General features: G+C 45.1%; 2 long non-coding RNA genes across 2 annotated transcripts in view; one reads left to right on the forward strand and one right to left on the reverse strand.

Moving 5' to 3' along the window:
* LOC142740436 (uncharacterized) overlaps positions 1 to 20,644 on the reverse strand; it is a 49,400-nt gene extending 28,756 nt beyond the window's left edge. Inside the window, exon 1 of the long non-coding RNA XR_012880671.1 lies at positions 20,405 to 20,644. This is a non-coding gene — a long non-coding RNA (uncharacterized LOC142740436). The remainder of the gene's footprint in view (positions 1 to 20,404) is intronic.
* Positions 1,316 to 22,847, forward strand: LOC142740445 (uncharacterized). The gene is made up of 3 exons (XR_012880683.1): positions 1,316 to 1,362; positions 5,993 to 6,057; positions 22,779 to 22,847. It is a non-coding gene; the product is annotated as an uncharacterized LOC142740445 (long non-coding RNA).
* The last annotated feature ends 694 nt before the right edge of the window (positions 22,848 to 23,541 follow it).

Below are 23,541 nucleotides of genomic sequence, written 5' to 3' on the forward strand. Positions count from 1 at the left end.
TTTTCATTCATAGTTTATACGGTTGCGGAAGTGCTGGGCGTGACTTTCACGCACCCATTGACTTCAATGGGTGCGTGATGCGCGAACAATGCACAAATATAGGACATGTCGTGAGTTTTACGCAGCGGACACACGCTGCGTGAAAATCACGGACAGTCTGCATGGCCCCATAGAGTAACATAGGTCCGTGTGAAAATCACGCGCGTTGCACGGACGTATTACACGTTCGTCTGAATAAGCCCTAACAATAAGGCCCAGTTCACAGACTTTTTGGGCCTTGATATTGACTCGGACACTGCGTCAGAATCAGCACCAAAAAACTTCCAAAACCGCCTCCCATTGATTTAATCTGAAATCAATGGGAGCCAGTCGCGGAAAAAAGAAAAAGCAGCACGTCCTTTCTTGCCGCGGTTCTGCCTCTGACCTCCCATCGAAATCAATGGGAGGCAGAAAATGCATTTTTCCCTGCGTTTTTTGTCTGCTGTCCTCAATCGCAGCGGGAAAAAAACGCGGCAAGATAGTGTGGGCAGGTCAATATCTGCCTCAAAATTCGGTGCGCGGTTCCAGGCGGTCGCGGGTGCCCATGCGCAGGAGTTTGCGGGTGCGCGCGATCGGTCGCACGGGCGGCGGTGTTTGACGGCCCCATGACTACCCCCATGCTACCCAGGGCCGCCATCAGGGGGGGTATTATGGGTACTGATGTGAGAGGCCCGGCCAAACCTAATTGAAAGGGGGGCCCGCAGCTCACAACATTCTTTTGGTGAAAAAAACGGGCCCCATTGCAGGGGCCTGTTTTTTTTCTACCAAAGGCAAGTCGCGGCAGTTTGCCGGGCCCCCCTTTCAATTAGGTTTGGCCGGGCCTCTCACATCAGTACCCCTAATACCCCCCCTGATGGCCGCCCTGGGTACCATGATATAGTGCTGGACGGAGTACCGTTAACAGGCGGTGCCACGGTAGGGGGGCCCAAAAAATTTAGCTGTAGGGGGCCCTGAAATTCCTGATGGCGGCCCTGCGTGTGGGGGCCGTCGGACCGAGCTGCAAAACTCAGAGCAGGTTCTATTCCTGTCCGTGTTTGCGGCTCAGTCTTATCCATTCAAGTGTATGGCGATCTAAAAACCATAGACAGCACACGGATGGCATCCGTGTGCTATCTGTGTTTTGCGCATCCATTGTTTAAAGACCGCAAAATCCAAATGGTCGTGTGCATGTAGCTTTACTTTGGATCATTTTCTTTCAGTGCAGTCCCAGATTTATAAACTATCAATAAACAAAATGCATAATAAACCATATTTGTATATTTTAATTATATTTTTAGGAAAGAAAAAGCCAGAAACAGCAGGAGCAAAGGAGCACAAAACTTGGTAAGCGGTTTAGGATTATTTGCTGTTATTTAGAAAACTTCACAAAGGTGTTGCTTTCTGTTGGAATATTAGACATTTCGCAGGATTTTCTGTACATTTCAAAATACAAACATTTTGTTAAATATTTGACAGCTTTCAAATCGAATATAGTTCTGGAGAGTTTTATTAATACTGGCACCATGCAAGTAGTGCACCAGTATCCCTCCCCATATAGCGTGTGATAGGTTGGACTAGCTATTTTCAAATACTTTTCTAAGTAGAAAATTTTTTGAAATAAGTAATATTTTTATATTTCCCATTATATTTTTAACTGTGGGCCAAAGTGAAAATGATTAGGCGCATTCTCAAACCCCCAAAATCTTATATTTGGCCCTGCAGCTCAGAGATTTGGAGAACTCTCCAAATATACTACCACTAGACCATAACGCTCTCAGCACCTGTAATGTTCAAGTTCCATGTATACAATACACTATATCTAGCTTTTTTTTTTAACCACATTGTTCACTAATATACTTCAAACATCAGAAATGCTCCTTTTACAAGAGGGAGTGAAGTGCTTATACGGCACAGAAGCCATATGGAGTTAATCTCTCATACTTTTTTGTCATAAGACGCAGGCTGTTTTATAACACACTGTTTTATTACAGACTGTCATATGCATATATACTGATACACATGTATATATATATATATATATATATATATATGCATATATATATATATATATATATATATATATATAGCAGAAAAAGAAATGGCGACAGCACACTGCGAACACTAATGTCACCTAAGCCACTAAATATAAATAAATATATATGCATTACTGCTAAATCTATTTACAAATAGGGAGGTTCTTAGTGCACATTTTGATCAAAAAGTGTTTGCCCACCTGCCACGATATATATGTGTTTAACTAATTTAGCAATAATATGTCATAATTACAAATATCCACAAGAGGGCACCAGTGACTTGAAAATGGTAGATCCTGTAGGAAGCAGGATAATTAAAAGGGCACTCAAGTGAGAAACACTTATTGCACATCCATTTGATATCTACAGGAACCTGTCAGCCTATGATACGATACCTATATAGGATACCTAATTTTCAGCTTTGTGTGTAGGGTATAGAGCCTGGTATACACAATTTTTTTTTACAAACTGTCTGTAGGGTACTTTTGTCACACTGACTGTAATAAGAAATATATACATTTGCATTATTTCTGAAGCTGGAGGAGCTTGTGCACGTTATTGTGGTTGTAGTTATTATTTTACACATCAAAGTGGATGCAGCTATGTATTTATATTTATATTATGATCTATAGACATAATACTTCATCTCATCATTATTGGTTTTCCAATATGTCCCCATGCCTCTACAGGGAGAGCAGCTGCCTGTCCAGTTTAAAGCAACATATTGGGCTCCGCAGGGAGATCCGGGTTCTGCTGAAACCATTTTCTTTTTTTTTTAAATCTACATGTCATTTATAAAGCCCTGTATGTAAAGCAACAGATTCCCTTTAAAGGGACCTGTTGAAAGTTTTTTATCCTATAATATTTGATATTTGGCTATATTTATAAATTCTTAAAGGGGTTGTCCACTACCGGACAACTGATGACCTATCCACCGATTCATCGGTGCGGGTGCGACATCCAAACCCTGCACCTATCAGCTGCACCGGATGTTATGAAACATTATGTAATATACAGAGCCGGAAGCATTCACTTGAATAGGAGCAGAGTTGCATTACAGCAGCTCGGCCGCTATTTCATGACCAACGCTATCTGCTTCCGGCATGGATGTCCGATGCCCGGAGGCAGCTGATCGGTGCAGGGTCCGGATGTCGGACCCCACAGATCATGTAATGATGACCTATCTGGTGGATCAGTTTTTCGGTAGTGGACAAACCCTTTAATATGAAAAGTAGGTTAAAATAAAATGTCCAGTTAAAGTGTCCCACTTTCATTCAGAATCAGAGCACAGGTAGATGCAGTGCCAAAGTCATGAACACAGCAGATTTCCTAAGCTAGATTACTTATCTGCGGTACTGCTTTTAGTATGATATTACAAACATGGCTGCATATTTGTCTGTATACACAAATGTTGGCCAAATGCACAACAGTTCTTACCTATAATATGCTGTCCTGAAAGAGGACCTGCGGGCTCTCCTGACATGTCTGCTGTAGTAGTAATTGAAATAAATCCCATGAAATAAAAATTCTGGAGCATCTTGTAACTCTATGTTGTGTTGTTTCTCTTTTAATTCAATTGTTATTTCATGGGCAATACATTTATTTACTAAAATAGACATGTCAGGAGTGGTGACTGGTCGTTTTTAAGATCCACCAACACATTCTTAGATTTATCCCCATCATAAATAAACAATGGCTGGAAATTGAAAGCCTAAAGACCCTTTTACACGGGCCACTGATCGAGCACATGAGCGCTTATATAAACGCTCAATTCAGGACAACTATCGGCCGATGAACGAGCAAATCACATTTTTTATGCAGCAATAAATATTATTGTTGTCGGTAGCACATCCTTCAGTGTAAACGGAGATGTGCTGCCGTCATGATGGAAATGTATGGGGACGAACGATCGTTGTTACGATCATAACCAGTCATTGCTCCTTGTGAAAAGAGCAAACGAGCGCCGATCAACGAGCTGTCTCATTGATCGGTGCTCATTTTCATGGCCCATATTGGCCCATGTAAAAGGAGCCTAAGATAAGCAGTTGCACAATGTATTGTATATTGATATAGTTAGTAAGCTTGAATTCTAGCATTTGTGCTCTACTTCAAGAACATTATCCATTAGTAAATAACATTTTGCGCTGAAAGTTACAGAATGGTTGTAAGCATGAAGAATATAAATTTTGCATAAAAGTTGTCAGTAATAGCTAACCAGGGGTGAACCAAGCTCTCTTGGTGCCCAAGGCTGTGGTTTTAGAATGCACCCCGCCTTAATCCCTGAAGTTTAGCATGATAGTTGTCCGATAGACGATTATTAATTGAATTGTTATTCACAGAATAATTCCTCATGCACACGACCGTTGTGTTATACTCGGGCCGTTTTTGACGGCTTCCAAGTGGCACCCGATAGTCTTCACGGACCCATTCACTTTAGTGGTTGAATCAGGTCCGTGAAAAATGGTCCGAGTCTCCGATCCGAGATAGGATAGAACATGTCCTATCTTTCATTGGATCACTGACGGGACTCGGACGGCACACTCGGTCGTGTGCATGAGGCGTAAGTCTCTGTTCACATCTGAGCTAAGTTTTTCCGTTCTTCAGCTCCATCATAGTAACAGTAGAACGAAGAACCATATGCCCCAGCCATTGAATCATGGACACTATTGAACCCATTGACTTTAATGTGAACAGAGCCTTACTTAAAATTTCATGTAGATTTAATGCAGAATGTTTAAAAAAGTTTTTTTTATATAGGAGTCTAACTTTAAAGGGCATGGCCAGACGTGGCGTATTTCTGCAGACACTGACCGCATCAATGCCTCACATAATCTGCGTTGCAGATTGTGTTGCGACTTTGCCTAAAATGTGCAGTAAATTGATGCGGATTAGCCGTTGCGTATTCAGGTGAAGAGTACTTCCTGCTGTCTTTTAAAACATTTCATCTCAGTCTGGCTATAGACCACGAAACACATAGGTCCAGCCAGAATGATGAAATATCCTGTTCGTAAAACCAATACGCAACACAACACACATAACATCTGCGGATTTCATTGCGGAATTTTGAATCTCCATTGAAGTCAATGGAGAAATTCCGCAATAAGTCCGCAACAAGTCCGCTACACATCCGCAACAGCCAGTGCATGCTGCGGACACCAAATTCCGCACCGCAGCCTATGGTCCGCAGCGGAGTTTTCCGCCTCGTGTGCATGAACCTAACTAAAAAGGTGTGGAAACCAATGGAGAAAATGTCCGGTGCGGATTTCCGCAGCGGACTGGCCGCAGCGGAATTCCGGAGCAATTCCGCCACGTCTGGCCATGCCCAAATAGTTACAACTGCAACAAAATAGTTGTAATTCCTATTTCCCCACTACACCCCAACTGTTTAATTCGGCAGAATGCTCTATGCAGTCTCTACAGTGAATGGGTCAGTGCTTAGTTGGTGTGAACTTCACATATCAGAAGTAAAGATACATTCACAGTAAGAATGAGCATCAAAGCAGTGCGGAGCAGGGGTTGGGGTTATGTGTCTCTTCAACTGCTTAGCATCGAAATAACAGTCCCATAACACTGATGGACAAGATCCTGGCCATATATACAGTCCTTTTGAATGGCATGAAACTAGCGAGCAGCTGAAGCACCAGGCTGAGATTGAAAAAATGACTGGCAAATGAGTTAAAAAATGTTTATATAGGCCCTACAATCTAATAGAAACATAAGATAGCGCGAGGTCCCTTTAAGACCCATCATTCTCTCTGTTTAACATTTATGTACAACTTCTTTAGCGCTATTTTGTCATGAATACATATGATGCAGCTTTTGGTACAGCACTTATGATCTTTGTCCATGTGATGATCATTTTTCATATTCCTTTATGATTGTTCAGTGGAAACCGCTCCATCTGCGCATTCTGTGCTACATGTTTTCTCTTAAACATTTAGGAAGAAAATAAATTAAATGGCAAAGATGAGAATTCTTCAATGAATGATACTCACAGAAATGCAAGGTAATAACATTTAATTGAAGTTCAAAGTGAATTTTTGTTGCATGGAAATAACTACTAATGCTAATGCTAATTCTTGAAATAATTTCTTTCCTCTATAAATTATTGGTAATATTACAATAAATGTAGATATGCAACATCTTTGGCAAGCAGGAAAGAAAAAAAAAGAAGACAATTGAGTCACAGTATAAAGTGCTATATGGTTCTACATGTTCATGGATGTGAATCATAGATGGATTTTTAACTGCTTGACGACTAATAATGAGTATGCAGCAGCCGCATCATGTGCGATCAGGAACGGGGTAACAGCTGTAATACACAACTGCAGTCCCCGCTCTAATAGTGAAAATCAAAGAAATCTCTGATCTCTTTTGCTTAACCCTTTGTATGCCGCGATCAATGCTAATTGTGGCATGCAGATGCACGAGAGACTGAGGGAGGCGGCCCTCTATGATCGTGTCACAGTGAAATCCTGTAACGTGATAAGGGACCATTCCTTGTATGAGCAGACAGCCCAAGGTCCATTGAAGGACCCCAGGGCTATCTGACCATATTCCATGTTATATAGGCCAGGTATATCCTAGCAACTCCCTCTGTACTATTAGTACACATGCTAATGTACAGGTACGGTGCCTTGCAAATGTATTCACCCTTTGTGTTTTTCTTGTCCTGTTGCATTACAACCTGGAATTAAAATAGATTTAAAATTAGATTTTATGTAATGGACCTGACAAATAGTCCAAATTGTTATTAAATTCTAACAAAAAAAAAATAACTTGTGAGATCATATGTATTTACCCCATTTGCTCTAAAACTCCTAAATTCCCCCTGTGCGCAAAGTGTCACATGATGTCACATGATGTCAGTGTAAATACACCTGTTCTGAAAGGCACCTGAGTTTACAACACCACTAAGCAAGAAATATGAAGACCAAGGAGCGCTCCAAAAAGGTCAGAGATAAAGTTATGGAGAAGTGTATATCAGGATTGGGTTATAAAAAAAAAAAATATCCCAAACTTTGAACATCCTACAGAGAACCATTAAATCTATTAAAACAAAATGGAACAAATATGGCACAACTACAAACCTTACAATAGAAGGCCCACCAAAACGCAGACTGGGCAAGGAGGGCATTAATAAGAAATTCAACAAAGACCCCAGTGAAGGAGCACCAAAGATTCACAGCGAAGATGGAAGCATCTTTCTATAGGACCACTATAAGCCATAAAAGTCCAGAGTGGGGCTTTATAGAAAAGTGGCCAGAAAAAAAGCCATTGCTTATTTACAGATGGTAGGAGTGATAGTATAGCAAGTAAAATATTCCATCAGATAGCGATAACATTTTTTTGAATGGATATAATAAAATAAATACTAAGTAATAAATAAGCTCAGTCTCTTCAAATTGTCCAATCTTGATGTTATAAACCATTAAATGATTTGATCATTACAATTTTCCTGACAACAGTATTTCATTGTTACATAAAAAATTGTATTCATCCAAATCAAAAATAGTTCTTCAGAAAATTTGTTAACACATTCTCCATTCCCAATAAAGATCTCATCCAAGGACAACAAGCAGTTCATGCAGAAATGTCTCAATTAAGGGTATTTTCACGCGCCAAACTAAAAACAGCTGTAAAATACGGAGCTGTTTTCAATGTAAAACAGCCCCTGATTTTAAGCTGTTTTTAGAGCATCAAGCGTTTTTTTATGTGTTTTTTGCGGCTATTTTTGGAGCTGTTTTTCCATTAAGACAATGAAAAATGGCTCCAAAAACGGCTCAAGAAGTGACATGCACTACTTTTTACGGGGCGTTTTTTATGCGCCGTTTTTACAAACGGCCGAGTTAAAAAACGCCCGCTGGAACGAAACGCCGTTTTTACCATTGAAATCAATGGGCAAATGTTTGGAGGCGTCCAGCCTCTGTATTTTTAGCCATTTTTCCCGGCGCTTACGGCCCAAAAAACAGCTGAAAATAAGCCGTGTGAACATACCCTAATAGGGCCAACTGCTAATCTTTTATCATGTGTATAACAGCATGTGACATCATCGGAAACATATTGTCACTCTTGCCAGGTTGAAGATGTGTAGTGGAGCGTTTTTGTGTTAGCTTTGGCATGTTGATGTTAGTTGGTAAATCCGTAACAATGTTGTATGTATTGCATCTTATCCACCATGATCATATAGGACAGCTGTCATGGTGCGGGGTGTGGACCCACTGGGCCATACTGCGTAGCGAATAGGCAGCTGGCCAACCAGGTACAATACAATGTCTATAGTCCAGAAAGGGTACCTGAGGCAATGTAGACAGGCAATGATTAAGAGGGCAGAGCCCTTTTTATAGTCCAGCAGCATTCTGGACTGATTGGAGATTACCTGAAATTGTGCGCGCACTGGCCCTTTAAGGCTGTGCACACGCAGGCGCGCACGCCCTGCGGGAGACAGTCTCTGAAGAAGGAAGTGAGTGCCGGCGTCTCCGAGGAGGGAGATGCCACCGAGAACTCACATGTCCATGGCCGCGGCCATCAGAGGGTAAGTCAGAACGACGGGCCGCGGCCATAAACGTTACAACAGTAAACAACAAGAGTGCCAAAGGGCAGAAACATACAAACATATCTTAATGCAGATGTAGTAAAAAAGGCTAAAATAATACCATCAATATATAAACTCCAAAAGCAGTTCTATTAAGGGCTGGGTAATGTTTATAGCACCAACATCCCCCCATGATTTACCCTGCAGGCAGCTCCATAACTATATCAACCATACACAAAAGAACTAGAGCATGTAGCCAAAAGTATATGAGTATGAAAATTTTTATTACACAAATACGACACACAATATTTTAAAAAACATGTAAGGACAAGACTCTAGTAAAGTTTATGGAACAAAACTTGGAGATTGCTGGATAACATGTAAAAATAGAAAGGTATTAAATGACTACAAGATCTATTTCAGACCCAAAAGGGTTCCATACTGATTACCTCTGATTAGAGATGAGCGAACTTATGAAAAGTTCGGTTCGGTTGGTTTGCCGAATTTCATGAAAAAGTTTGATTCGGACCGAACTAGTTCTGACCGAACCTGTAATTCAAGAAAGCCCCTAAAAATCGTGTATAACACTGTTTAAAAGCCCTAGAAGCCCTGTATAACACTCTTAGGTCACCCATGAGTGTATCCAAGTACTTTTGAGCTGTCTTTAAGGCAAAGTTAGTGTCAAAGTTACGCCAACATGTATGGCTATAGGAAAACGGATGGGACACGGTGATAACTAACAGAAACCACTGCACTTGTGCATGTTGTATGCTTAATGCATTGTTAAAAAAGGTACAAAAATTAAGCATTTTTGGCGGCAGATGACTGCCAGGGTTCATACATATAAGGTGGTAATAGAAGAAGCAATGGCTTTTGAGTGCAAGCCCTCAAAAAATGTACCCTTTATGGTGACAGATGCCTGCCGGGGTTCATCCATACATGGATGTAAAAGCAACAAGCAATGGTTTTTCACAAGCCCTCCAAAAATTTACCCTTTTTATTGGCAGATGCCTGCCGGGGTTCATCCATACATGGATGTAAAAGCAACAAGCGATGGCTTTTCACAAGCCCTCCAAAAATGTACCCTTTTTATTGGCAGATGCCTGCCGGGGTTCATCCATACATGGATGTAAAAGCAACAAGCAATGGCTTTTCACAAGCCCTCCAAAAATGTACCCTTTTTATTGGCAGATGCCTGCCGGGGTTCATCTATACATGGATGTAAAAGCAACAAGCAATGGCTTTTCACAAGCCCTCCAAAAATTTACCCTTTTTATTGGCAGATGCCTGCCGGGGTTCATCTATACATGGATGTAAAAGCAACAAGCAATGGCTTTTCACAAGCCCTCCAGGCCTGCTTGTAGCAGACGGCAGTGGAGGTGTATTGGTGGTAGTAGAGGTAGCCAACGGACAGCACGGGTGGTGGTAGTAGTAGTAGCAGCACCACATTAAAACAGACTGGACAGTCACAGACAAAGCCCTGTGGTGGGGCAGGCCTGCTTGTAGCAGACAGCAGTGGAGGTGTATTGGTGGTAGTAGAGGTAGCCAACGGACAGCAAGGGTGGTGGTAGTAGTAGTAGCAGCACATTAAAACAGACTGGACAGTCACAGGACAAAGCCCTGTGGTGGGGCTGGCCTCAGGCCTGCTTGTAGCAGACGGCAGTGGAGGTGTATTGGTGGTAGTAGAGGTAGCCAACGGACAGCAAGGGTGGTGGTAGTAGTAGTAGCAGCACATTAAAACAGACTGGACAGTCACAGGACAAAGCCCTGTGGTGGGGCTGGCCTCAGGCCTGCTTGTAGCAGACGGCAGTGGAGGTGTATTGGTGGTAGTAGAGGTAGCCAACGGACAGCATGGGTGGTGGTAGTAGTAGCAGCACATTAAAACAGACTGGACAGTCACAGACAAAGCCCTGTCGTGGGGCAGGCCTGCTTGTAGCAGACGGCACTGGGGGTGGATTGGTGGTAGAAGTAGTAGCAGCACCAACAGCGGCACATTAAAAAAAGAGTAGACAGGACAGAATCCCGTAGTAGCAGGCGGCAGTAGCAGGCGGCAGCGGCAGCAGGAGCAGCAATGTCAGATCTAATCAGTGGCATCAGGCACAGGGGTTTTAAAATCCTCACCGATCCACGCTTGATTCATTTTCAGAAACGTGAGATTTTCCAAGCTGTTGGCGGACAATCTTGTTCGCTTAGGGGTGACGAAGCCCCCTGCCGCGCTGAATACCCTCTCTGACGCTACACTGGAGGGTGGACAAGACAGTACACCCATGGCAAACTGGGCCAGTTCTTGCCAATGATCCAATCTGCTGACCCAGAAGTCCATGGGGTCTGGGATCAGGATTTCTGACGGAGAAAGGGCACAGTCCAGGTACGAGTGAACCTGGTTGTTTAGGTGCTGGTGATGGTGAACATCCCTTTGGTGACTACGATGTGTGTCAGGTCAGGGTATTGGATGTAAAAATGTTGTCATCATATTTTCCAAACTGAATTGGCTGCTGCTGCTGCCGCTGCTGCCGCCTATTGCAGAGGTAACTCTGCCAGAGGCGGTGGAACGATGAGACAGTGGGGAGCGGAGAGTGGCCCCCCGGTCAGACATGCAGCAGGTGTTTGCCGTTTGACAAGCTGGCTGCATAGCTTCTCTCGATAATAAGCCAATTTTGCCTCCCTCTCGGAAGGTTCAAAAAACTCCCCCATTCTGGCTTTATACCGAGGGTCTAAAAGTGTGGCTATCCAGTACTCATCTCTTTGCTTCATGCTAACAATACGACAGTCAGCGCGTAAGTAACGAAGCATACAGCTCGCCATCCTGGCCAGCGTTTCAGAGGGCTCGGTTAGTTCCATCTCCGCCCCATACTGCCATGGTTGTCCATCATCAAGGTCGTCGTCAGACTCGTCATCATCATCATCACTGTCATGTTGTGTGGCTGCCTCGTCCCCTATCCCTTCCTGTAAATCCATCTCCAAATCCAGCTCCTCTTCAGGTCCTGTTTCCTCATTCTCATCCTCCTCCTCAACATCCATAGCCAGATGTGATCCTTCCTCCATCCTTTGCTGAATCATTGCTGTGAGCGTTTGCTCCAGAATCAATATCAGCGGCATAACATCGTTCATTCCACTAGCGTCACGGCTCACAAATCGTGTGGCCTCTTCAAAGGGCCTCAAAACGCGACATGCGTCTCTAACCAGCTGCCAGGGCCTGAGCTCGAAATTACACTGGCTCCAAACGCTGCCCGTCTGCTGCATCAGGAAATCATTCACGGCTTTCCACTGCTCGTACAGACGGTCCAACATGTGCAGGGTGGAATTCCAGCGTGTTGGAACGTCACAAATCAGGCTGTGTTCTGGGAGATTGTTTTGACGCTGCAAGTCCAGGAGGGCGTGCTTAAATGCATACGAACGTCTAAAGCGAACGCAAACCCTCCTGGACATGGCCAGCACACCCTTCAAACCAACATATGACTTTAAGAAGCGTGTTATGACCAGATTGATCACATGTGCCATGCAAGGAGCGTGTGTCAGGTGACCTAGACGCAGTGCAGCCACAACGTTCTTCCCGTTATCAGAGACAACATTGCCCAGTGTGAGTTTCAGAGGAGACAGCCAGCGTGCAATTTCCTCCTTGATGCACAGCAGCAGCTCCTGCCCTGTGTGGCTTTTCTTGCCCAGGCTCAGCAGGTGTAAGACAGCATTGTGGCGCTTCACCTTGCACCTATGAAAAGAGGAGGGAGGAGGAGTGGAAGATAGTCTGTGTCCTGTTGGGGACGGGAAGACCTCCATTGAGGAGGGCAAGGAGGAGGAGTAGGAGGAGGAGGATGGTAGGCGCCTGGTGTCCGGAGTTGAACCAGAAAGATACAAGCGTGGAGGTGGTAATGCCTGGCATTGCTGCGGTGGTGCATCGGACTGCAAAATATTGACCCAGTGGGCCGTGAAAGACATGTACTGTCCCTGCCCATAGTTGCTGCTCCACGTGTCGACGGTGGCATGTACCCTGCTACACACGGATAATTGCAAGGACTGGCCCACCTTTTCCTCCACGTGCTTGTGCAAGGCAGGGACAGCTGTTTTGGAGAAGTAATGGCGGCTAGGTATTCGCAACCTAGGCTGAGCGCACGCCATCAATTGCTTGATGCCGGCGGAGTCGACCAGGTGGTACGGCAGCGACTGCACCATCAACAACTTAGCCAGGTGTGAATTAAGCCGCACGACAAGTGGATGACTGGCTATATATTGTTGCTTATTGGACAACGATTCCGTAATGGATAACTGACGGGACGTAGGAGGAGCACTAGATGACAGTCATGATGATGACAACGAGATGGTGGATAAGGCCTGGCTACTACTTAGATGACAGGGACTCAGAGCAGCAGCAGCAGCGGCAGAGGGGTCTTCATTAGATGTACATGATGGTGGGGCATGTCGATTGTCCCACATGGCCTTCTGATGCCGCTCCATGTGTTTACGTAGAGCGGTAGTTCCTATATTGCTGCCCTGCCCACGTCTTACTTTCTGCTTGCAGATACAGCACTGTGCCATGTTTTCGTCCTCCGGGAAGGTACAGAAAAATTGCCACACGGCAGAGTACCGTAAAGAGGTAGTACCATGTGCACCACCACCACCACCCGAGCTTGCCCCTTGTCTGGCAGGCTTTTTTTCTGGAGCCTACACCAGTAGCAGCAGTGTCGCAGTGTTATCACTGCCAGTGCCGCCACTACTACCCTCCTCCTCTGACGCCGTCATCACCTCGTCACCTGGTTCCCACGTCCTGTCTAAAACAACATCATCATAGCACTCCTCATCATCCCCGCCACTTCTGTCACTGTGTTGTGAATGTGATGTGACATCATGGCGGGCTCCATGCCCCCTCATTACTGCGTCTGCCTCCACGGCTACCACCAACACCCCCACTACCACAGCTATGCGTCTCGGACACCGCTTCCACCTCCACCGCCGCAACACACTCCGTTGACTAACTCGCGGAAAACAAATCATCATCACTATGTTGTTCAGTATCTTTCTTCGCACCAGAGGAGATGTCTATTAGGACTCTCATGAAAGATGGCTTCCCGCTATGAAGGGGGAGTGAAGACATAGATGATGTAATGGAAACGCTAGAAATACTCATATTACTACTGTCACTGTGCCAAGGAGCTGTAGAGGATCTGGAATCCAACGAAACCTGGCTTGAAGCCAGATCGTCAGAGTCTTCCTGCTGAGATGACCGCGAGCCAGCCAACCAGTCCACAATGGCCGTATTGTCTAAAATAACCCGTCCACCGGAGGAGATGGACAAGTCTGGCTTGCTGATACTGCTACTACTACCAGCAGGCACATGGCTGTTGCTACTAGTAGAACTGGGCACATGTCTTGTGCCAAAAATGCTGGTACTGGGTCTGGCACCAACAGATCCAACATTTGGACTGGAAGAGGACATGGCATGGGTGTTTTTTCCTCTACCCCGTCCTTTCACAACCTTTTTTTTACCAGACATTTTACTGCTGGAGTGCAGCAAGTTGAATCAAAACCCCTTCCCCTACTAGAGGAATGAGGCCCTTATAAAATATTATTTGGACTGGCTGAAAATGAGTGACTGTGAATAGGTGGCAGTCAGTGTATGCTGTGACTTGTATAATAGCACCAAAGGCACCGGCTGTACTACAAAGACTGCCTGTATTGCAAGTTGGATGTTAACCCATGCAACGGGGATGAGCCCCTTATAAAAGCTTATTCACACACTGGCTTGGCAGATGGCAATGAATGAGAATTTCTATCAGCCACTGTGCACTCAGGGAATGCTGGCCGTTGTAGTACTACAGCTGCCTGCCTGGATTGCAAGTTGGATGTTAACCCATGCAACAGGGATGAGCCCCTTATAAAAGCTTATTTACACACTGGCTTGGCTAATGGCAATTAATGAGAATTTCTATCAGCCACTGTGCACTCAGGGAATGCTGGGCGTTGTAGAACTACAGCTGCCTGCCTGGATTGCAAGTTGGATGTTAACCCATGCAACGAGGATGAGCCCCTTACAAAAGCTTATTCACACACTGGCTTGGCAAATGGCAATGAATGAGAATTTCTATCAGCCACTGTGCACTCAGGGAATGCTGGGTGTTGTAGTACTACAGCTACCTGCCTGGATTGCAAGTTGGATGTTAACCCATGCAACGGGGATGAGCCCCTTATAAAAGCTTATTCACACACTGGCTTGGCAAATGGCAATGAATGAGAATTTCCATCAGCCACTGTGCACTCAGGGAATTCTGGCCGTTGTAGTACTACAGCTGCCTGCCTGGATTTCAAGTTGGATGTTAACCCATGCAACGGGGATGAGCCCCTTATAAAAGCTTATTCACACACTGGCTTGGCAAATGGCAATGAATGAGAATTTCTATCAGCCACTGTGCACTCAGAGAATACTGGGCGTTGTAGTACTACAGCTGCCTGCCTGGATTGCAAGTTGGATGTTAACCCATGCAACGGGGATGAGGCCCTTATAAAAGCTTATTTACACACTGGCTTGGCAAATAATGAGAATTTCTATCAGCCACTGTGCACTCAGGGAATGCTGGGCGTTGTAGAACTACAGCTGCCTGCCTGGATTGCAAGTTGGATGTTAACCCATGCAACGGGGATGAGCCCCTTATAAAAGCTTATTCACACATTGGCTTGGCAAATGGCAATGAATGAGAATTTCTATCAGCCACTGTGCACTCAGGGAATGCTGGGTGTTGTAGTACTACAGCTGCCTGCCTGGATTGCAAGTTGGATGTTAACCCATGCAACGGGGATGAGCCCCTTATAAAAGCTTATTCACACACTGGCTTGGCAAATGGCAATGAATGAGAATTTCCATCAGCCACTGTGCACTCAGGGAATTCTGGCCGTTGTAGTACTACAGCTGCCTGCCTGGATTGCAAGTTGGATGTTAACCCATGCAACGGGGATGAGCCCCTTATAAAAGCTTATTCACACACTGGCTTGGCAAATGGAGAATTTGTATTGCAATTTGGATGTTGAGCGTAGAGTAGACTCCCGCTGTAGTGGATGAGCCCCTTCGATTTCTGGATTCCTCTCTTTTAGATTCCTAAACCTTTCCCTTTCTGCACAGAGATGCTATCCCTACAGCTCCTGTCTCTAAAATGGCCGCTGAGCTCCGTGCATAGACTATTATTGCAGGCTTGAGCCCGCCCCTATGCTGCCTCCCGATTGGCTGGGAGAGCCGTTTGCAAGGCATTATGGGGTAGCCTGATGTCAGGTGATATTTTGAAATACTCCATTTTAGATCTAACATGTGGCAGGCGCCAAAATGTAGCCGGGTTCGGTCAAAACGTGTTCGGCCAAACCCGGTGAAGTTCGGATTCGCTGCGAACCGAACTTTTCACGATGTTCGGACCGAAACCGGGTTCGGTTGTCCAGGTTCGCTCATCTCTACCTCTGATCCCTGTAAACATAGACCAGTAGGAGGGGGGGGACGGGAGAAAGTGTCAGTGCATGTAAATATCGCTTGAAAGTCAGCCTTAGGCCTCATTCACACGACAGGGTCCGAGTGTCGGCCGGGAAAATCGGCCGTTTTTGGCCGATTTTCCCGGCCGGTTTGCATCCGTTCTGATTCCGTTACGGGCCATGTTGCCGTTTTTACCGGCCGATTTGGACCGGATTTGCCTCCATTTTTTTCCCTGTCCGTTTTAAAATCGGATGAATTTAATTTCAATTTGTTGCCACACACAGCTCTCTGTAGATAATGCCACACAGCCCCCTGTAGGTAATGCCACCCAGACACCTGTAGGTAATGCCACCCAGCCCCTTGCAGGTAATGCCACCCTGCCCCCTATAGGTAATGCCACCCTGCCCCCTGTAGGTAATGCCACCCTGCCCCTTGTAGGTAATGCCACCCTGCCCCTTGTAGGTAATGCCACCCTGCCCCTTGTAGGTAATGCCACCCAACTCCCTGTTGGTAATGCCACCCTGCCCCTTGTAGGTAATGCCACCCAGCTCCCTGTTGGTAATGCCACCCTGCCCATTGTAGGTAATGCCACCCTGCCCCTTGTAGGTAATGCCACCCTGCCCCTTGTAGGTAATGCCACCCTGCCCCCTGTAGGTAATGCCACCCAGCCCCCTGTAGGTGATGCCACCCAGCCCCCTGTAGGGGTTGCCACCAAGTCCCCTGTAGGTAATGCTACAGAGTCCCCCCCCCCCCCACATTCCAGGAGAAGTCACTGACTTCAATGTCCATATATGGACAGTGTAGCCACTGACTTCTCCTGGAGAGGAATTCCCTGCCACAGGTCGGGAATTCCGCTTCAGAAGTGAGTGACGTCACTGTGTCCATATATGGACAGTGTAGTCACTGACTTCTCCTGTAGCGGAATCCCCAGCCATAGCGTCGGGGATTCCGCTGTAGAAGTGAGTGACATCGCTGTGTCCATATATGGACAGTGTAATCACTCACTTCTCCTGTAGCGGAATCCCCGGCCATAGCGTCGGGGATTCCGCTGCAGAAGTGAGTAACATCGCTGTGTCCATATATGGACAGAGTAGTCACTCACTTCTCCTGTAGCGGAATCCCCAATCCCCGGCCATAGCGTCGGGGATTTCGCTGCAGAAGTGAGTGACATCGCTGTGTCCATATATGGACAGTGTAGTCACTCACTTCTCCTGTAGCGGAATCCCCGGCCATAGAGACGGGGATTCCGCTGCAGAAGTGAGTGACATCGCTGTGTCCATATATGGACAGTGTAGTCACGCACTTCTCCTTTAGCGGATTTCCCGGCCATAGAGTCGGGGATTCCCCTGCAGAAGTGAGTGACTTAGCTGTGTCCATATATGGACAGTGTAGTCACTCACTTCTCCTGTAGCAGAATCCCCGGCCATAGAGTCGGGGATTCCGCTGCAGAAGTGTGTGACATCGCTGTGTCCATATATGGACAGTGTAGTCACGCACTTCTCCTTTAGCGGAATCCCCGGCCATAGAGTCTGAGATTCCCCTGCAGAAGTGAGTGACTTCGCTGTGTCCATATATGGACAGTGTAGTCACACACTTCTCCTGTAGCGGAATCCCCGGCCATAGAGTCGGGGATTCCCCTGCAGAAGTGAGTGACTTCGCTATGTCCATATATGGACAGTGTAGTCACTCACTTCTCCTGTAGCGGAATCCCCGGCCATAGCGTCGGGGATTCCGCTGCAGAAGTGAGTGACATCGCTGTGTCCATATATGGACAGAGTAGTCACTCACTTCTCCTGTAGCGGAATCCCCAATCCCCGGCCATAGCGTCGGGGATTTCGCTGCAGAAGTGAGTGACATCGCTGTGTCCATATATGGACAGTGTAGTCACTCACTTCTCCTGTAGCAGAATCCCCGGCCATAGAGTCGGGGATTCCGCTGCAGAAGTGAGTGACATCGCTGTGTCCATATATGGACAGTGTAGTCACGCACTTCTCCTTTAGTGGAATCCCTGGCCATAGAGTCGGGGATTCCCCTGCAGAAGTGAGTGACTTCACTGTGTCCATATATGGACAGTGTAGTCACTCACTTCTCCTGTAGCAGAATCCCCGGCCATAGAGTCGGGGATTCCGCTGCAGAAGTGAGTGACATCGCTGTGTCCATATATGGACAGTGTAGTCACGCACTTCTCCTTTAGCGGATTCCCCGGCCATAGAGTCTGGGATTCCCCTGCAGAAGTGAGTGACTTCGCTGTGTCCATATATGGACAGTGTAGTCACACACTTCTCCTGTAGCGGAATCCCCGGCCATAGAGTCGGGGATTCCCCTGCAGAAGTGAGTGACTTCGCTATGTCCATATATGGACAGTGTAGTCACGCACTTCTCCTGTAACGGAATCCCCGGCCATAGAGTCGGGGATTCCCCTGCAGAAGTGAGTGACTTCGCTGTGTCCATATATGGACAGTGTAGTCATGCACTTCTCCTGTAGCGGAATCCCCGGCCATAGAGTCGGGGATTCCCCTTCAGAAGTGAGTGACTTCGCTGTGTCCATATATGGACAGTGTAGTCACGCACTTCTCCTGTAGCGGAATCCCCGGCCATAGAGTCGGGGATTCCGCTGCAGAAGTGAGTGACATCGCTGTGTCCATATATGGACAGTGTAGTCACGCACTTCTACTGTAGCGGAATCCCCAATTCCCGGCCGGGGATTGGGGATTCCGACTCCTACAGGGAGCAAAAAAAGACCCTCCTCCTCCTCACATGCACTCTGTGCTGTGAGGATGAGGAGAGAGTGCGCGAGCGACGGTAGACGCGGCCATCACTCGGGACACATTCCGGTGATGGCCGTGTATTACCCGGCCCCATAGACTTCTATGGGATCCAGGCGGCCGGGTAACCGGCCGAAAATAGGGCATGTCCCATTTTTTGACGGCCGGTTTTCCCGGCCCGTCAAAAATTGGTCGTGTGAATAGCCCCATTAGGGGTCTATTGTTCCTAATGCAGCCGGGTGACGGCCGATTTATGAACGGCCGGTACCTGGCCGGGAAACCCTGTCATGTGAATTCCGCCTTACCCATAGCAGCAAAGAGATTCTATAAATCGATGTTCGCTCTACCACAGAGACCCACGCCGCATTGATGCAGTAATTCATGCAAAAGAAGCCCTGACCAAGTATTGAGGTATAAAATACCTCAAAATACAAGTACCAAGTATTGAAGTATAAAATTATACTGTACATAATTTTCAGTAGGCCAACATTCCGGTATTAAAAATCATTTTAGAAATTGGGCTTATTTAATATTCTAATTTTCTGAGACACTAAATTTTGGGTTTTCATTAACTGTTAGCCATAATCATCAACATTAAAATAAAAAAATGCTGCAAATAGATCACACTGTGTGTAATGAATCTATATAATATAGGATATCACTGCCTTTATGAACGATTAAAATTGAATTTTATTATAGATATCAAAGACTAAAAATCGGCTAATAGCTGGTCGACCAGCTGACTAGTGTCATGCATGAGCCGGGCGGATGTTAGGGCACGTAACATGTGCTAACCGGCCTATTTGTGTTTCAAACCGATAAATAAACACTGTGACCTCTGATGATGCACCCTACCAATTGGGGGTGCTGAAACGCGTTGGGACACAGCTCTAGTGGCAGGGACGACCAGGTTTATACTATAATTTAAAGGGATCCAAATCCTATATGCAAGTGGAGGTGTATGTGGATAATTACAGTATCCACTTGCGTTCCCCTACTGGTCCCCCTGCTTATGCCTTAAATAGTTCTTTGGCTATTTAGCCGATTTTTAGTCTTTGATATCTATAATAAAATTCAATTTTAATCGTTCATAAAGGCAGCGATATCCAATTTGCAACATAAGTGAAAGTATATCTAGCAATATCAGCACAACGTTATATGTGCAGTGTAAATCCTATATAATATAGGAGTTTCACTTTTTGAATTGAATTATTGAAATAAATTAACTTTTTGATGATATTCTAATTCATTCAGAAGTACTAATATGTGAATACAGTTGCATGGGGAATCAATGCAATATAAGCTGCCGCAGTCTTCTGACATTGTGAGCATGAGAATACTAGCAAGTAGTATAAAGACCTCAGCTAAAAAAGACCATGATCTAATAAATGAACAAAATAATAACAATTACACATTGTAAAATGTGAAATTATATGACTGGAACATTTTGTGCATTTAAACATCTGTAAAGCATTACGCTATATGGTGTGTTATTCCCCCCACCCACTTGTACAATTTTAAATGTGAAATGTAACTGCCCTACACCGGCTTTCCCGGTTCTTTTCACTACAAATGAAAACATTTTACACGTGCAAATAGTGTTACAAACCTGATGAAGGGACAGGTCCGCTCCAGAAACGCGTTGTCGTTCGAATATGAGTACCTTTGCAAGAAAAATACCGTAAAGAACCATTCTTTCTTTCAAGCCTGGTGCCGATACCGCACAATATACTGCATTTTTACCCATCTCTTCACTATATATTTGTTCCCTGCAAGGGGGATTCATCCACCGAGGGACCGCAGAGACATTGATTATTCCACAAAAATCTCGGAGCAACGCCGCTGTTTCATATCCTCTCCCTTTTTTTTCTCAGTTGTGCACTATTGTCCCTGTTAGGCACCAAGCATCTCCCTCCCAGCACTGGCATCCTAGCAATCACATGCTCAGTCATGTGATCACAACAATGACTGTGTACATGAAATCAAAGAAGAGAGAAGCAGTAAAAATCACTTATCTCCTGTGTGGCCGCCAGTCTGTGACAGCTAGACACCCGATATTTGGTCACTACTGAAAAAACAGGGGCAGAACTAGAATTCCTAATATAATCAGGAATGGCCATCCACCTTGTAGACAGTACACTGAACTGTACTGCTGGAAACATAGCAGAGCTAAACGTTACCAGCAACGGTGGTAAACTGCCTGTACAGCCTCAGCCTGTATATACTGTATCCAACATACACTGTACTTGATTCTAGTTCTGAGTGCTTAATGCCATGGGCATCTATGCTCTTGTGGAGACTTGCTATACTTCAGAAGAGCTGGTGACAAATATTGTACCTCCTCACCCTGCTATCAATGGAGACGGTTATTTTGCTGGTCCTTAGGCCCTGTTCACACAGAATTTCAGGAATTTTGAGGCAGATTTTGACCTGCCTGAAATTTCTTGCCACGATTTTCGCTGCATTTTTAGCCCACGGCCATTGCACACCACGGGCAAAAAAATGCAGCGAAAAATACTTTCTCTGCCTCATATTGATTTTAATGGGAGGTCAGAGGCGTAACTGCGGCAAGAAAGTGCATGACACTTTTTTTACCGCAAACGGATAACAGCCGCCGCAGAAAAAAAAAACGCCCCTGCCTCCCTTTGAAATCAATGGGGGGTGGCGGTTTCAGACGCTTTTTGGCACTGATTTGCCCTTCTGCTCCACGGGAGGTTTCTGTCCTCCCTTTGCTCGCCTTAGGACTTAAGTGCGTTAAGGTTTAACAGGTGTACCACCGCGTCAAAAAACTTTGTGTGAATTGGGACTAAAGTTAGGTTTCTGTAAGCATCAAAGAGAGGACTCTTTGTTCTTCAAAAGCTGCAAATAGGTAAATATATAAGCAGTTTTGATGCCGTTTTTGGCTAATTTTTTTTTAACAAAATACAGGAGTGGACACAAAAGAAAGCAGATTCATCAGCCTTTTCTTTATACCTTTCCTTCCCTTTGGATCCACTTCTGGCTTTGGTTCAAAAACTGCATAAAAACTGTGTGTTTGTGATCCTGGCCTAAGGGTCAGCAGAGAATCAGCAATGATAATACTTGATATTGTCGTTGGTAAGAATACATGAATCATTTTATTTATGGATTTTGTTTGCTTAGGTTTCGTTCACATCTGCGTCAGGGTTCCGTTCTGACGTTCCGTCTGAGCTTCCTGTCAGAACGGAACCCTGACTGAAACAAACGGAAACCATAGGTTTCCGTTTGCATTACCATTGATTTCAATGGTGACGGATTCAGTGCAAATGGTTTCCGTTTGCCTCAGTTGTGCAAGGGTTCCGTTGTTTTGACGGAATGAATAGTGCAGTCGACTACGGTATTGATTCCATAAAAATGACAGAACCCTTGCACAACTGAGACAAACGGAAACCATTTGCACCAGATCCGTCACCATTGAAATCAATGGTGATGCAAACGGAAACCAATGGTTTCCGTTTGTTTCAGTGAGGGTTCCGTTCTGACGGAATGAATACCGTAGTCGACTGCACTATTCATTCCGTCTAAACAACAGAACCCTTGCACAACTGAGACAAACGTAAACCATTTGCACTGAATCTGTCACCATTGAAATCAATGGTTTCCGTTTGTTTTAGTCAGGGTTCCGTTCTGACGGGAAGCTTAGACGGAACGCCAGAACGAAACCCTGACGCAGATGTAAACGAAGCCTTAATCTTTCTTTCATTGCATTGCATGAAAACATGGAGTCCATGACCTGGGTAGTGTTTTAGCTTCAACACTATTTTAGAACATTGAAATGATTATATAGTTTGCATGGCAGTACAGCGCGGTTCTCCTAACAAGTGTAATTTTCAATTAACATTTTCATCATGTTGACTGTCCTTCTGTTATTGTAGTATTGTGCATATGTTAATTAGTATATGCGTGCTGGAGTCAGAACTGTTTAGTTCATTTTTGGATGATAAGACATTCTGTTTTCTCTCCAGCAAAAGATCTGAATTGAATACAGACATTATTGTTGCCTGTTATCAACATCTGGCAGATTTACTCAGTCAATTAGAATGTAAGTTAATGCATTATACAAACTAAGACATTATGCAAAACGTTGATGGCATATGTGTCGCTTCAATTGTCCCTTTGTCTTTTTCAAGGTCTTAAGATGAATAATGTGAGATTAGATAATGAAAAAGAACAAATTCAAAAATTTCTTCTAAAGACAATAAAAGACTTCAAGGTAAAACAAACAGAAGCAAAGACAAAAAATTTATACTAAAGGTACTTTTACACGGCCCGACCTGGGCTGTGTAAACGAGCGCCGATCAACGAGATAGCTAGTATGGGGACGAGGACTCGTTACTCCGATCGCTCGTCCTCATACATTATTATCATGTCGGCAGCGCATCTGCCTGTTTACACAGGGAGATGCGCTGTCGAAAAGAATTTAAAACTATACAATCAGCTAATGAACGAGCGTTTGCTCGTTCATCGGCTGATTGTTGCCCTGATTACACAGGGCAATTATCGGGAATGAGCGTTCTGTGAACGCTCGTTTGAACGATAATTGCCCATAGTAATCAAAGCAACGATCAGCCGATGAACAAGCAAACGCTCATTCATCAGCTGATCGTATCGTTTTATGCAGCTAAAAATATTATAGTTGTCGGCAGCACATGTAAATAGGGAGACGTGCTGCCGACATAATAGGAATTTATGGGGATGAACGATCGGAGTAACGAGTGTTCTTCCCCA

This window comes from Rhinoderma darwinii, chromosome 1 (genome assembly GCF_050947455.1).
Source record: "Rhinoderma darwinii isolate aRhiDar2 chromosome 1, aRhiDar2.hap1, whole genome shotgun sequence".
NCBI lineage: Eukaryota > Metazoa > Chordata > Amphibia > Anura > Rhinodermatidae > Rhinoderma > Rhinoderma darwinii.